Here is a 13480-nt window from a genome sequence, read left to right as displayed (position 1 = left end):
ACGCAAATTAAGCTTAGTGCTCTTACCATGAAAACCAAACGTATGTTAATATTGTAAGAACAATAGCAGAAACCAGGGTGCAGCCAGGTAACTAAAAAAATCGTAAGATATACGCATATAGAAATGCTATTTTGTATTTACATTAGCATCATCGGGGAAAAGAGTAAAACACGATGAACGATGAAACAAAATATAGGTTGATAAGCGTTACGCTGTCTCACTACTGCTCCGTTCCGTGATTCCGTTCGAAGCGCTGAAGCGGGTCACTATAGCAGCAACGGCAACAGTAGTAGTGGAGACCGTGAGTGACATGCTGGAGTCCAATAACAGCAGCAGCAAACGGTACGCCCCCACGTTTGGTGTCTTCTCATTCGTCCTACTTCCTTCGCTGTTCAGCACTGCTTTTTTTATTGCCCGTCTTGCTTTTATTCAAGTTCGGTAGTTTTTTGTGGCGTCTTCATTGCCTGTTAACGGTCGAAGAGGCCACCAGGACCAACAGGTCCTGACAGGGTAAGCCTGTTTAAAATCTGCATTCAGTACTCACGAGGTGTGCCGCAGTTCCGTACGCTGAATGTGCGGAGCGCCGATATGGCTCTGAATGTGTGTATGTGCGTGCGTGCGTGTGTGTGCGATTGTCTAACATACACGATTTCAGGGTGTACAAAATAGACACAAACAGAACAGCTATATGCATTTTGTATAGGCACATCTCAGTCCTCGTGATGGTCCAGTAATCACGTGCTTGCCGGTAGAGCCTTGACGTACGTCGTCTAGCTTCGAAACCGGCCGTAGATACCGTGTTGTATTGGGGCCAGCCGTCTGAAATAGTGTTTAATGCTAGAAACGAACGTTAAGCTGCAACATTCATATGATTACATGTGTATTATATATAAATAACATTGAAATATAGTTGGAAGAAGGAAGTACGACAGCTCGTGTTGCCTACCAATGACAATAGTCAAGAGTGCCAAAGTCTGTTCGATGCTGCGAAATACCAAGTTTACACATATCTATTCAGGAATCATGTTCATGTGTAGCCTATTTCAAGCAGGCCATCTTAGAAGGCTAATGAGAAGGTACTGCATCTAATAATGGATAAACCATTTCAATAAGAAATATAACTCTTACACGTTGAGCTTTTCACAGTACTGTCATAGAAAGTATTTCGGAAGACGGACACGAAATTTTAGCTTCTTCAAGAGTCGTTTTAGATAACCATGCGGATTTACGTCTTTTTAAACAATAAATCAAGAAGCAACTGCCCCGCCAGTAAGCTAAGGTGGACCTACTAAAAGAGTCAGTTGTTGGGGACCACCCGTAGAAGCCTTAACATGGCTCTAAAGGTCGAGTGAATAACCCCATCTAGCGGCACCGCACCCCGCTGCTAGAATTACACGACGATGCCAGTTGCGATAAAACCAAACGCGAACTTATTTTGGGGCTTGTAATAAAATGCCTGTGATCTGCTCTGAACAAACACATGGACTCCCGAGAAATAACGATGCACCGTACGTCGAAGACAATGACATCGACGAGAACCTCTAAACGATATTCCATAGCTTACGAATTACACGAGAAATACGGGCCCTTTTTGACCAAGTCGATTAAATGATTTAGAGCTGCATTCAATTGCAAAAGATCAATCTAGCCGTAGTCGATTATGGACGAAGTCACGAGGAGCCGACCCGGTAATTCGCCACTTTTAGTAAGAAAAAAACATGTCTTTCGGCATTTTCTATGGCTTAGTTTCTAGCTAGCTTAGAACAACTGCTCTAAATAAAAACGTCGTGTCTGTAAGAACCAACTTTTATCTATTTTGTAACAGATACGAACAAGTGTAAATAGCCATTAAATAGAGAGCGAGCGGACGCTTCTGCGTGACTGTAATGCATCATTGGGCCTTTGGCCGTTGTCTTCGTCGACACTGTGAAATCGCGCACAGCATTTACAACTGAAGACAACGGCCATTAGGCCACATAGATTTCTTCTTTTCATCAAAAAGTTTGTATGGACAGATGTGCATGTACTTCCCTAATAAGGCATATAGAATATTTTAGCCGTGTTCACGGATCTAATGAAAAGTCCAACTTTTTCAAGCATTTCCTCATTGGTCCAGTTTGGAACGACGTTAAGCAAGCTAAAGGAGATAACAGCCGATACTTGAATGAGGCAGAATACTTGGATCCGTGCTAAAAAGCATGCTTGCACGCCCCGTACCGCATTTTAATTCCAAATCGAGCTTTTTCTTTTGTAGTTTGCGTATTTTTAAGGTAAGATTTACATTCTCTTATAACTGAAATATAAATGTTTTCCTAGTCGGTAATGGTGACTGGAGCTGTGTGTCATACATCCGTATCAAATGTTCCAGTAGAAAGCTTAACTAAAATTGATTTTAATTTGAAAGATTAATTTTTCGACAAATATCGGTCTTCTCATCAGAATCTATATTGCCCCAAGCAAGTTCTCGCAAAATTTTCCTATCACTACAGTCGGAGACGTCTCGTAGCTAAATCAAGTCCAGTACTATCTTTAAGCGACAATTTTACCACTGATACTCGTTCACGCAAACGGTAAACACATCTCGATCAATTTGTTCTATAGATCGAGGCTCCAATATGTCCGTTCATCCTGATTCAATTGAATCAGGATGCAATCTTACTTGCAAACTTATATATCTCGAATCTGTAACATAATACATAAACGATGTCTTATTTTGATAAATATTTCAATGTTTGGGTAGGTGGATGAATGATAAACATATCTCTACACAGAAATCGCTTCCGAAATATATAAGTAATATTAATGGTTAGCTCCATTGATTGCCACCAACCATATTGAAGACGGCATTTTTCCTGCTTAATATGGTATATGAATATCTTTATCTCGCTTCTCGTACTGCTATGTCGCTTGTATTTCCGTGACGACCGAGTTCCGCTAATGGTTTGTCTTTCCTAGCCGGGGTATTACTCTCCGTAATGTACTACACAGTGGGCTTCACGTGCCATTTCTATCTGTGACATCTGTGCTTCGAAAACACCGTTCCATGCTATTTTGCTGATAGGAACGGCACCGGCCCTCAGCTCACCAGGGCGTCTGTCGGTTGGCACTTCTCATACCGACAAATCCAGTGGTGGGTGTCTACGCCTGCAATTGAGCCCAGTTTTTCAATAGTAGCATCTACATAGGCACATTAATCTCATGTACGAAAAGATCTATCCCAATTGAAAACAGACAGAACACTGTATCTATTCAGTTTCAGAGAATTTTGTTGAATCTTGTTCAGTCGTAGCGAGGACCGTATGAATTGAGTGACACCTGTGCACAAGTGGTTGGAGCCCTGACCGATATCTGACCATCGTGGGTTGTAATGCCAGATTATCGCACTTCGTTGGGGTTTTTACTAGGCTGGTGATACCGACACATGACACACAGATCCAACCACCATTGCCAACTAAGCGAACGCCATACCTAGTTATAAAGGGGTGTAGATCTTACTTGAGAAGCATGCGAACTATGAAAAAGTATTCAAACGTGGTGTGCGGCGTGCGAGTGTTCCTCTTAGACGTACCAATAAGCACTAGTCCCGCTGCATTCAAACATCCGGCTGCTATCTTTTCTAATTTAAAGTATCCTCACAGTCTGTGCAGAACCGAAAGATGAAGCTTTTTTTGCTTTTTATCAGATAAGTAAACACAGCTAAAGTATTCCTCTTGATTTATTGAAGGAATACGTGCACGTGGGCCTGTACACACTTCTAGATCTATATGACCTAATGGCCGTTGTCTTCAGTCGTAAATCCTCACAGTGACGACAAAAACAACGGCCAAAAGGCCAATGATGCATCACATTAACGCAGACGCGTCCTCTTTCCGCCAAAGGCTATCCACACGTGTTCGTATTGCCATCATATAAAGTGCAATAGAGAAACACAAATATTCAACAGGACTACCGTGGTCCCACGGTATCTCATATTAGTACCGCTACATAAACTCGTATTCAGCAATGCTGTGGCTTGCCATGCTGGTCACGGCTAGTCACCAACTACCCACAACTTTATATCATGCCAGAAATGAGAGTATATAACACCAGCTGCAATTGAACTAGTTTGCTAGGAATTCGAATCGCCGAAAATGCTTTTTATATATATAGACAAAGCTACTCGTATGACAGAAACGGATTAATAGGAATGTAAACCGGCACGATCCAATAATGCGCGCCAGCCATTTCGACTCTGTCGTCGTCATCACTGCGTACATACTTTGTTCGTACTGTATGGTAACGGTATAAACGGGCATCTCAGCAATGAGGAAATTATCGCAGAAAAAACTGCGTAGTATTCGTAAAGGGGCTGCCAAGTTGTGCGGCGCAACGATATACGGTAAAGTCAGTCAAACTACGGCGTGCTTCTTCAGTAAATTTTGATCATCTTTTTCGGCCCGTTGTGATAACGAGATACAATTCGATGAACGGCAAATAGGTTGGTTTAGCTGAACGGGTAAAAGTCCTTCATCGAGGCAAATACTGCTGACTGACGGGACTTTGTCTACTCCATTTGCAAAGGATTAATTCAGGAGGAAGAGAGATATTCCGCTCGAAAAAACATGCTACTATATGCCAGCGACGCCGAAAGGACATTTACGAAGATGGCGCAACTACAGACCTTACGAGTTTCACTATGATGCACTGTAGGCCGAAGGCCGGCTAAAACACAAAAATTTCAACACACATATACATTTATAAAAACAAACTGGAACATGCAAATTTGGCCAAACTTTAACTGACTATTTGTCATTGCGGGAATGCATTCATTCGCTATTTTGGCGCCAAAAAAGCGATTTTTTATCGTGGCAAAAAGCGGTGCGTCGTTCTCGAAATTTGAGCAACTTAGTTATTGTCCAATATTTCGACCGTAGATGAACTTATCTGTAAGTTTTTCTTTTTCTACTAAAAATCGGCGTCCTATGGTTTTATTAGTTTTCGGCAGCCTCTGAAATAGCCGTAGACGATCTATACCAGACAAATCGGAGCGTCCTCTATAGAGTTTAAAGTCAAAATTTCACCGAGGGTGCCGATCAACGCTGATTGCAACTTCGTGCGTTCCTTGAATTTCTTGGATTTTGAACACTTGTGCCTTGAAACCTTTGGCCAATTAAAACTTAATTTCGTTGAAATTTTTCATATGTAACGTGCTGAGCGACAAGCTGATAATCACTAATATCGCTTCTGCGGATCAATGGAGGAATCAAAAGGAATATTTTGAAAATTACGGTTTACGAACCGAGGCTGTAGCGGCAGTGAATGTCAGTTATAAATGAATGCAACATTCAGCAATGATACCTCTAGTGATCTTTTGTATCGGTATAGGTATGGTTTTAAAAACAACTCATAACAAAAGGTCTGAGCTTATATATGTTCCTCCCACCCCTGTATGTAGTACGTATAGGTATAAACGAAAGTTCGCTAAGTGTTAGCCTTAGCCCGTTGGAGTGTACGGTGGCAGCTGATACGTAACTTGGCTGTTGTGCGTTCAATTGCTAAACTGGATCCATTGTTTCAAGTTAGATCCAACTTTGCACACCTTTTAATTATCGTTGCTGGTCTCCATTCGCTATATTTCTCTAATTGAATATTTATAACAATGAAATAAGTTACCGGCCGTTAAAGAGGCGACAATTATGGTTCAGTGTTAAAAATTTACAAACGATAGCTCGGATTGCAACATGAACAAACTGTGTTCAGTGTTTACTTTCACATGAAAATACTTCTACATACTATGAGATACTATAATGAGGTATCTCCAGAATATTGATATACAATTATATCGCTAGCTAGCTCACACGAAATACAGCCACTATAACAAGCACTATTCAATTAACTGTAATTCTAACGAAGCGATTATTCAAGTTTTATTTATATTTTTCTAATTTCAGCTACCATTTTTCGACTGGAACAGGATAGCTGCAGCTTTTTTAGGTTTTTTCAAAAGGTAGCATTTTTAGATGAAACGAGCTCGTCGATTATTAATAACTACCTCATGAAGAATACCGATCACCTGCAGGTATATGTTCTGGAAATACTGTACATTTTCCATAGCCATAGAGTAAATACACTCCTGAAAATCAGCTTGCCCCTACTTATATCTATACTCCAACTCAATTCACCTACAACTGGACAAGATATATTCCTGGAAATCTGCTATAAGCTATTTTCTTTCTATACTTTTTATGCAGTCATGTACGACAAGAAAATAGCGAAGGTGGAAAACAAACAACACTGAGTCTCTGATTTCTTAATGTAATTGATTAGAGCTTTCTTCGTACATCCTTTAAGCATACGAATTCAATATGTGTTGAAGTCGATATAAAGAGCAACCATTTGAAACGAATGTAGATCGAATAGGCAAATTATTCTCTATAGACTCTACTACGTTTATCGCACGAGGCAAACGGTACAGGTCACCACGACAACGTCCTGCACAGTCCTATAACGGGCCTCTTATGACCGAGGAAATCCTACCTTTTCTCATGAGTAAATAATAATAGCAATGCATATCAGTATGTTCTTTTGATTGATTGAAGTGATGTAGTTGAACTGTCGTACTGAGGTCGCTATTGTGTAGCAAATTTATTATTGTCGAACATACCAAACATCCAAGCTATAAGAATACAATTTAGCCAAATGTTTATTTGAACCCTACCACAGATGCAGCGTAATTCATTCTAGTACCGACCGTCCCGTCATCCATCCGTCATTAACATTAGTAAACCGTTTTATGCAATAAAATATAGTGTGTAATGAATAGCTGGTCGAGAACTAAGATCGTAAGCTCCATATGAAAATGAGATGTAACACAATAGACTCATTTGCGTATATCAAAGAAGGAGCGCAGCGAATAGCATCTCTTGGTTTTCCATGCTAGATATATAGTTTCTGTTGAATCGTTAGTTGGTGCTCTAAAATGATGCTCTCTGTTTAAATAACTTTTCCAAAAAAGAAAAGTTTCTAGAAATGTTCGAGAAACTTTTATGATTCATATAAAGTAATCAATCGTAAGGATTATGAATGAAGGTCGGAACGTGTTGAAAGAAAATAGAAACATCTTTCATATAAAAAATCGCAATAAATAACGCAAAATGTATAAATATTTATTTCTATTACATATTTCTAGAGTTCTTCTTACACAATGGCCGCCAAAATGCTGTTAACTGTAGTTATAGCAAAGGTTCAGCGGTAAATACGCTTCGAGTCGCGACGATTGAAGTTCAGATGAATATTGAATTACAGATTGCATCAAGATTAATTGGACATTAAGTTAAATTTTATATTGAGGAAATCCAGATCTTTGTTGGAAGCAATATCATCTAAAAGAAATTGGACCACAGCAGCAAATGTACCCCCAAATTAAAATTTTATTACCCTTGAAAGATTCAATACAGTGACGACCCAGTATATTTTGTCATTTATGTTCGGTTGGCGTCTTTCTATTCCTTCATATATCGTAGCTTCTACAACGTAAAAATATGCTCTCGATAATTATTGAAGTGGGCTAACACTTACGGCATACGGAACCTCGACGCGTTTGAATGCTCAGAGCATAGGAAAACAGTGCCATCGATCGGCATAATGAGCACTGCTGCATATGAAATGCTGTGGCGAAATTCTTCTGCTCTGAAAACTTATGCAAGCCTCAATTTTTTTCACGTGAATTTTTGCTTTCTGTTATTAGCTCAACTAGGAGTAGTGATCACGTGCTACCGGGGTAGATCAATATAACGAAATGCAATAGTAGATTTAGTACGGAACACTGACCACATACAAACTTTGGTCATTGTGTAATGAACTTATGGTTTACTATAGTCATGATGTACTATACTGATTCTATAGTGCTATATACGATATAAAATAATCAATATTTGTACAGGCGTAGGTGAAGACCGACAATATTGCTTCTTATGTACTATATGAGACTTAATTTTGAAAATTCTGCTACTGCATGTCCCATAAGTGATTCAATTTGATTAGAGAGTAGTTAAGTAATGCCGATTATCACCAGCTTAAAATGCTGAGATTGGCTTTTCAATCAAGAACACAATTGCACGCATTTCATTGCACGCATCAAACCTTGTTGGGGTGGCTATTTAATTGGAGGTTGACTACACCTTCAGGCCTCAGATCGAAAGCTTTTCCGGCCATTAGTTATCTTCGTTGGATCAAGCATTATATTGCTGACAAGATTTCCATGTTTCCCACTGTGAGGACAAATATTTATTTCCTTACATATTTCCCTATGTATGTCTCTTTATAGTATAAATGTTCAGCATTACCTTACTCCTGCCCACTTACAGCCATATCTGTACTTTATTATCTCTCTTTATATCTTTTGTTAATGCTATTTAGTAAAATAATGATGATAGATACAGGATGGATAGAAAGGGTTATTGCGGATAGGTTTGGTAAACTGTGATTCCGATGAACACCATTTCATCTGAGTATAATGGCACTTAATTCGATGCCCTTCTCTATCATCTTATTGGAGTCGAGTTGCCCGACGACCACTTCCGAACAGAAGCATATTTTCCACTTAAATTATGCATTTGTTTCCAAGGAAAAGAATCTCTTGGAAAGAAAAGAATTAACACGTATATCACCCGGCAAACTGTAGCAAGCTCTCTGCAGATACGATCCAATCGGTTACATTTTATATGACGATTTCATTCGAAGCTTTTTTTGGATTTTTTTTTTTAGTTATTTGGAGCGTCGGGAGCTATTGAGTTTGGGTTCCAAATATTAACATTAGAAGACGCGCCCTATTGCATTTCAGTAACCAAAGTAGGCCACATAAGGACCGTTTAGCTAGGGTGAGTTCGTTCATTCTGACAGGCATTCTGCGAGAGTCAAATTTATCCAGAGTCTTATAAAAGCTCTTATGTGTATTATTCCCAAATGTTTTACTCTAAAATAATGACATGTGTTGCATATATTAAATACACGATTTTTATTTTATTTGTTCCTTTTTATATGTTTATATTTATATATAGACAAACCACATCAGATCTGATTAAGTGCATAAATGTAGCGTAATCTTCATCATTCACATCAATCTTCCATCAAATATTTATCAGTCGATGCTGTCTGGTATCAGTCGCTGAGTATATATTATTTTCATCATCATCATCATTGTCGTCACGATTATATTCGTCATCACCGACAACGCGTTGTTTATCTTCTTATAATTATCGCCATTTTCTCATCATTATATACTTCTATATAAACCCTCCCTCGCGTTTTCCATCAATGCTTTTTCAAGTAGTGTCAACTTAATAGTCATCGATCAATCAGTCAATCAGTTCGTTAAATAATAAGAAAATCAGCAATATTCATAGGAATAACAAACACACCGTCAAAAAGAAATTCATCACTCGTTACGTCAGAAGCATATACTTATGGGAAAACATAGAAATTGAAGAAACAGAAATTACTATGTTGATTGACACACACAAATCCAAACAAAAGGACAAAACTGGGAAGAAGAAGCGTAAAATACCAGTTATAGTCAACGTCTCTCATTCATGTAAACAGATACGGCAGTATCGCTGTTACCGGGAAAAAAAAAAAGTATTTGTCACTTAAGAAACAGAAAAAAACAACTCAGTAACTAGATTCATAATCATTGGCGAAGGGTTGTTAGTTACACGCGCCGTATCTGCGATAATACAACATCTGTATTTTATACCTTTAATGAATCAAGCAGACAATGGCGTGTCCTACGACGAAAACTTGCGTTCCTAATAAGCGTAATGCCTATGAACTTGTACTGGAAACATGAATCGTAAGGTCCATCCGGAAAATTTCCATTTGCGCTTAGTTTTTGTCCTTCTTTGAATCAACATATTTTCACCTGTTTGTCGTCTACGCGGAAAATTCATTCGATGCAAATACTGAGTAATTCTTGTACAGTGTTGCTACTTTCAATGACAGTTACTTTAGCAGTCACTATCATACATATCATCGGTAAATCTGTCATTAAAAAACATACTACTACATATATAGTAGTGTTCTGGCATCGGCGTTTTTCGATAACTGCGAAGTTTTACACGCATGCGCATTTGCTTGCTTGCTTGCCGTTCATACTCAGAGAATGCTTTGAAATTTAGCACAAGGCATGGCTGTTTCAAAAACCAGAATTGAAGAATATACTATATTAGAATTTTTCTTCCGGTTATAATTAGCTGTATATTAGTTAGGGGATTAACTATGCAAACGCTTTTCGGCGCAGGTAGCTGGAGGATCAATTAGAGAAAGGGACGCCTATCATGCGACAGTGCTGAATATTGTGCGCTATGTAACTCCTACTGAAAGTGCTCAGTTGTCACAGTTTTGTCCATCAACATTTTCTCCACAGTATATATATATATATATATATATATATATATGTATATATCCAGCACGGGACGTTTTTCAATGTCTGAAGTACTCCTGTAATGAGAAATCTCAATATGGCGGTTCGTATCAAGAAATGGTGACGGTAGTAAATGTAGTTTGGTAATTGACGATCTAGCTTAGCGACACGAGAAAGCACTAGGAATTTTACGGCGAACATCGCAATCAGTTGGAATAAGTCGAACCTTGCCACAGTGACAATGATTTCAGGCGTCATTTATGCTTACAGCCATCCAAATATCATCTCCGATCGGTCAGTTTATTCCAATACGTCGGAATGCCGAAGAGTAAAAAGCTCACCGGATTTCCTAGTACAAGGGTTGACCTGAACGATGGCCGAATGGGGGTAGCTCTCTGATCGAATACAGACAGCGAATTGTTAAGCTACAAGGGGAGGTACTGTATATTTGAATTGGCCTGCAAAGATGCAGTTGTACAAAACTGCGATAGAGTGTGCTTCAATCTCTACTAAGGTCAAGGACCCAGCTTGGGAGGACTTTTTAGATTTAATTCGAGTGTAATTGCCTTCAGAATAACGAGATGAATCTTATTGAATCTATTAGTAAGGGCACATGCGTTCTTAAGTTTTTGGGTGAACTTTTTCTGAAGTGGTACTTCACGTTCCGACAGAGCAAGGATGTGTTTCCATCGGTTTATATTTAGCATTCTCAGTTGTCAACAGTATCTCGCGTGCCGTTTGACAAAGATCATATTCAAATTAAATCACAACATGGACGACATTCGACTTGACCCACCGTTAACGATAGTAAGAGTAATTATAATCAAAAGTTAAAGTTAGAAGCACAGTGGTAATCTTTATGATGATATCTGATAATGAAGCACACCGTAGTAGATCAGCCTTTAGACAATTGATCATCGCTTACATTTTTAGTAAATTCGCAACCTCGTTTTTCTAAACAATTTTTTTTTAGAAGATCTTTTGTTTCCCATTGCGTTTTCCAAACACTAATAACCTTCGAGAGCGTTGGACATTCCCGTAGCAATATAAACGTCAACGCACGCCGATCAGCTGCGGGTCCAAGTAATTTGTGAGATTAGTGTTTACAGACCTGATTTTCAAAAGTCTTCGTGCTGACTAACTTTGCTGCCACCAGCTGGATTCCGTTGGGCAAAGCGTCGGAAATTGTGTGTAAAATACGACCAATATCCGTATCGGCAAACCACTATAAGTTTTGCCATAGAACGCAGAACGATGCTGACCAGTGGTCAGCGTGATGGCTCGAACGGTACCAGGGTAATAGTTTCATCAACGGAAAAGCGTTTGACACGGCCGTTGGTCAACTCTGGCAGTCTCACTGTGCAGTGGTCGCGATATTGAATGGCTGGGCTGAGCGACGCGGCTCAGATTGAGCCGCTTATTTTCAAGCCAGCTGTCTTTTTCCGACGAGAATATCATTCGTGTTCCGATGTGCGAAGTAAAGAATCGAAGGTCGCGGACAATGAATTACGTAAAAAAAAATAATAGTAATATATCAACACTCGAGAGAATGGCATTGATGAACGAGTCCGTCTCCTTCTGGATGAGTTCGATGAGAACACAGACTGCAAAACGGTAATCGACCAAAATATCTCGATCAATTTCATACTTAATGTTTATATAATAGCTTCTTTTGGCCCACTCGTTAGGTGGTGCCCACTTCGCCCTTACGTCGTACACAGTTAGACTAGGAACTCGGGGTAGTGGTTGACCCCGAAATGGGCTCGTAATAATGTTTGTCAAAGAAACTAAGGGCTAATCACCGTCTGCATTGGTGTGCATTTACGTGTTACGTGCACATGTGAAAGTTTGTATTGAAGAACTCAAGCAGTTGTAATCCCGAAATGCTGACGCAGGCTCGATTAACGGTTATTCCTCACAACGTTATTTTACTGTTATGTCGATGATCGACGCCGTATAATTAGGAACGGGCCTACCGTTTGCGATTACTCTCGGGCCGTTTACTATCTGATGTAGTGAACCTAAGTGGAATGCTTATGATGTGTTGCGTGAGTGTGTACGTGTTCACGTTATAATGATTACTGCGACACGCCGAACTAGGTTTATTTATGTATGTCCTTGCAAGAATTTTGTTCAATATGATAGCAAAGCGCTGTGGAGAATGAAAGGAATCGACCATACTGTGTCATAGACGTTTGTTTGTTTGCTTACAAGTGCTTGGCGAATTGTTGTGTGGCAACGCCGATCGTAGTAGCTCCCTGTCTGAAAAAGCACGAGCTGAAAAGCGTACGTTTCAATAGAATGGCCCATTTACGGTATCCGGTTTTTGTTCAACACTTTTATAACTGACAGCAAAAAAACCTAATTACTACTAAATTTTAGTCTTGTACAACTTTCTGGTGAGGAACAGCTAAATGAGATGCATTAAAGCCACATCGGCAACTATGTTGTCCTAGAAAAGAGAGACGACAGGAAAGCTACAAGCTATCATCGTCTACTGATCTTTCGTTGTTTCCCATGCTATCATGATACGTCTGATTCTGTTAATGTATCTTTCGGTGAAACAGACTCGAGTGTATGCATCTTGGAGATTATCCTACAAAACAAGCCTCGAGACTCATGCGCCGATCTAGATACTCCATTTGTTACAAAGGTCAGTAAATGAACGCTCTCATAATTTAAGTAGAGGCGAATCGTTCGTTTTCGTAAAAATAGTGACGATACTCCACTTGATAAACGCTGGGAGTACCTTCAGAGTACTGGTCTTGACAAGAACTGCTCCGCTTTGTCTGAGGCTTCATACGACTCGCGTCTTCCCGTCTGACCAATCGCTATCATGTGCTAATTAACAGAGACATAATTAGTCGTCGAGGCATATTCTGCTATTTCAACTACCGCTCCCTCATTCCCTTTCTGTTATGCACTCGTGTTTGTTATAAAAATTTCAAGGCCTCAAAGTGTCTTCCTTGACGATACACATATGTATTCATGCTTCAACTAGGACAATTAGAAACGGCAGGATTTTTTCTTTACAGTGACACGTCTGTCTGACACACAGTATTATCTCTCTGTGCTTATTAT

Source organism: Varroa jacobsoni, unplaced genomic scaffold (assembly GCF_002532875.2).
Source record: "Varroa jacobsoni isolate VJ856 unplaced genomic scaffold, vjacob_1.0 scaffold_66, whole genome shotgun sequence".
Lineage (NCBI taxonomy): Eukaryota > Metazoa > Arthropoda > Arachnida > Mesostigmata > Varroidae > Varroa > Varroa jacobsoni.
Note: the sequence above shows the minus strand (reverse complement) of the source record.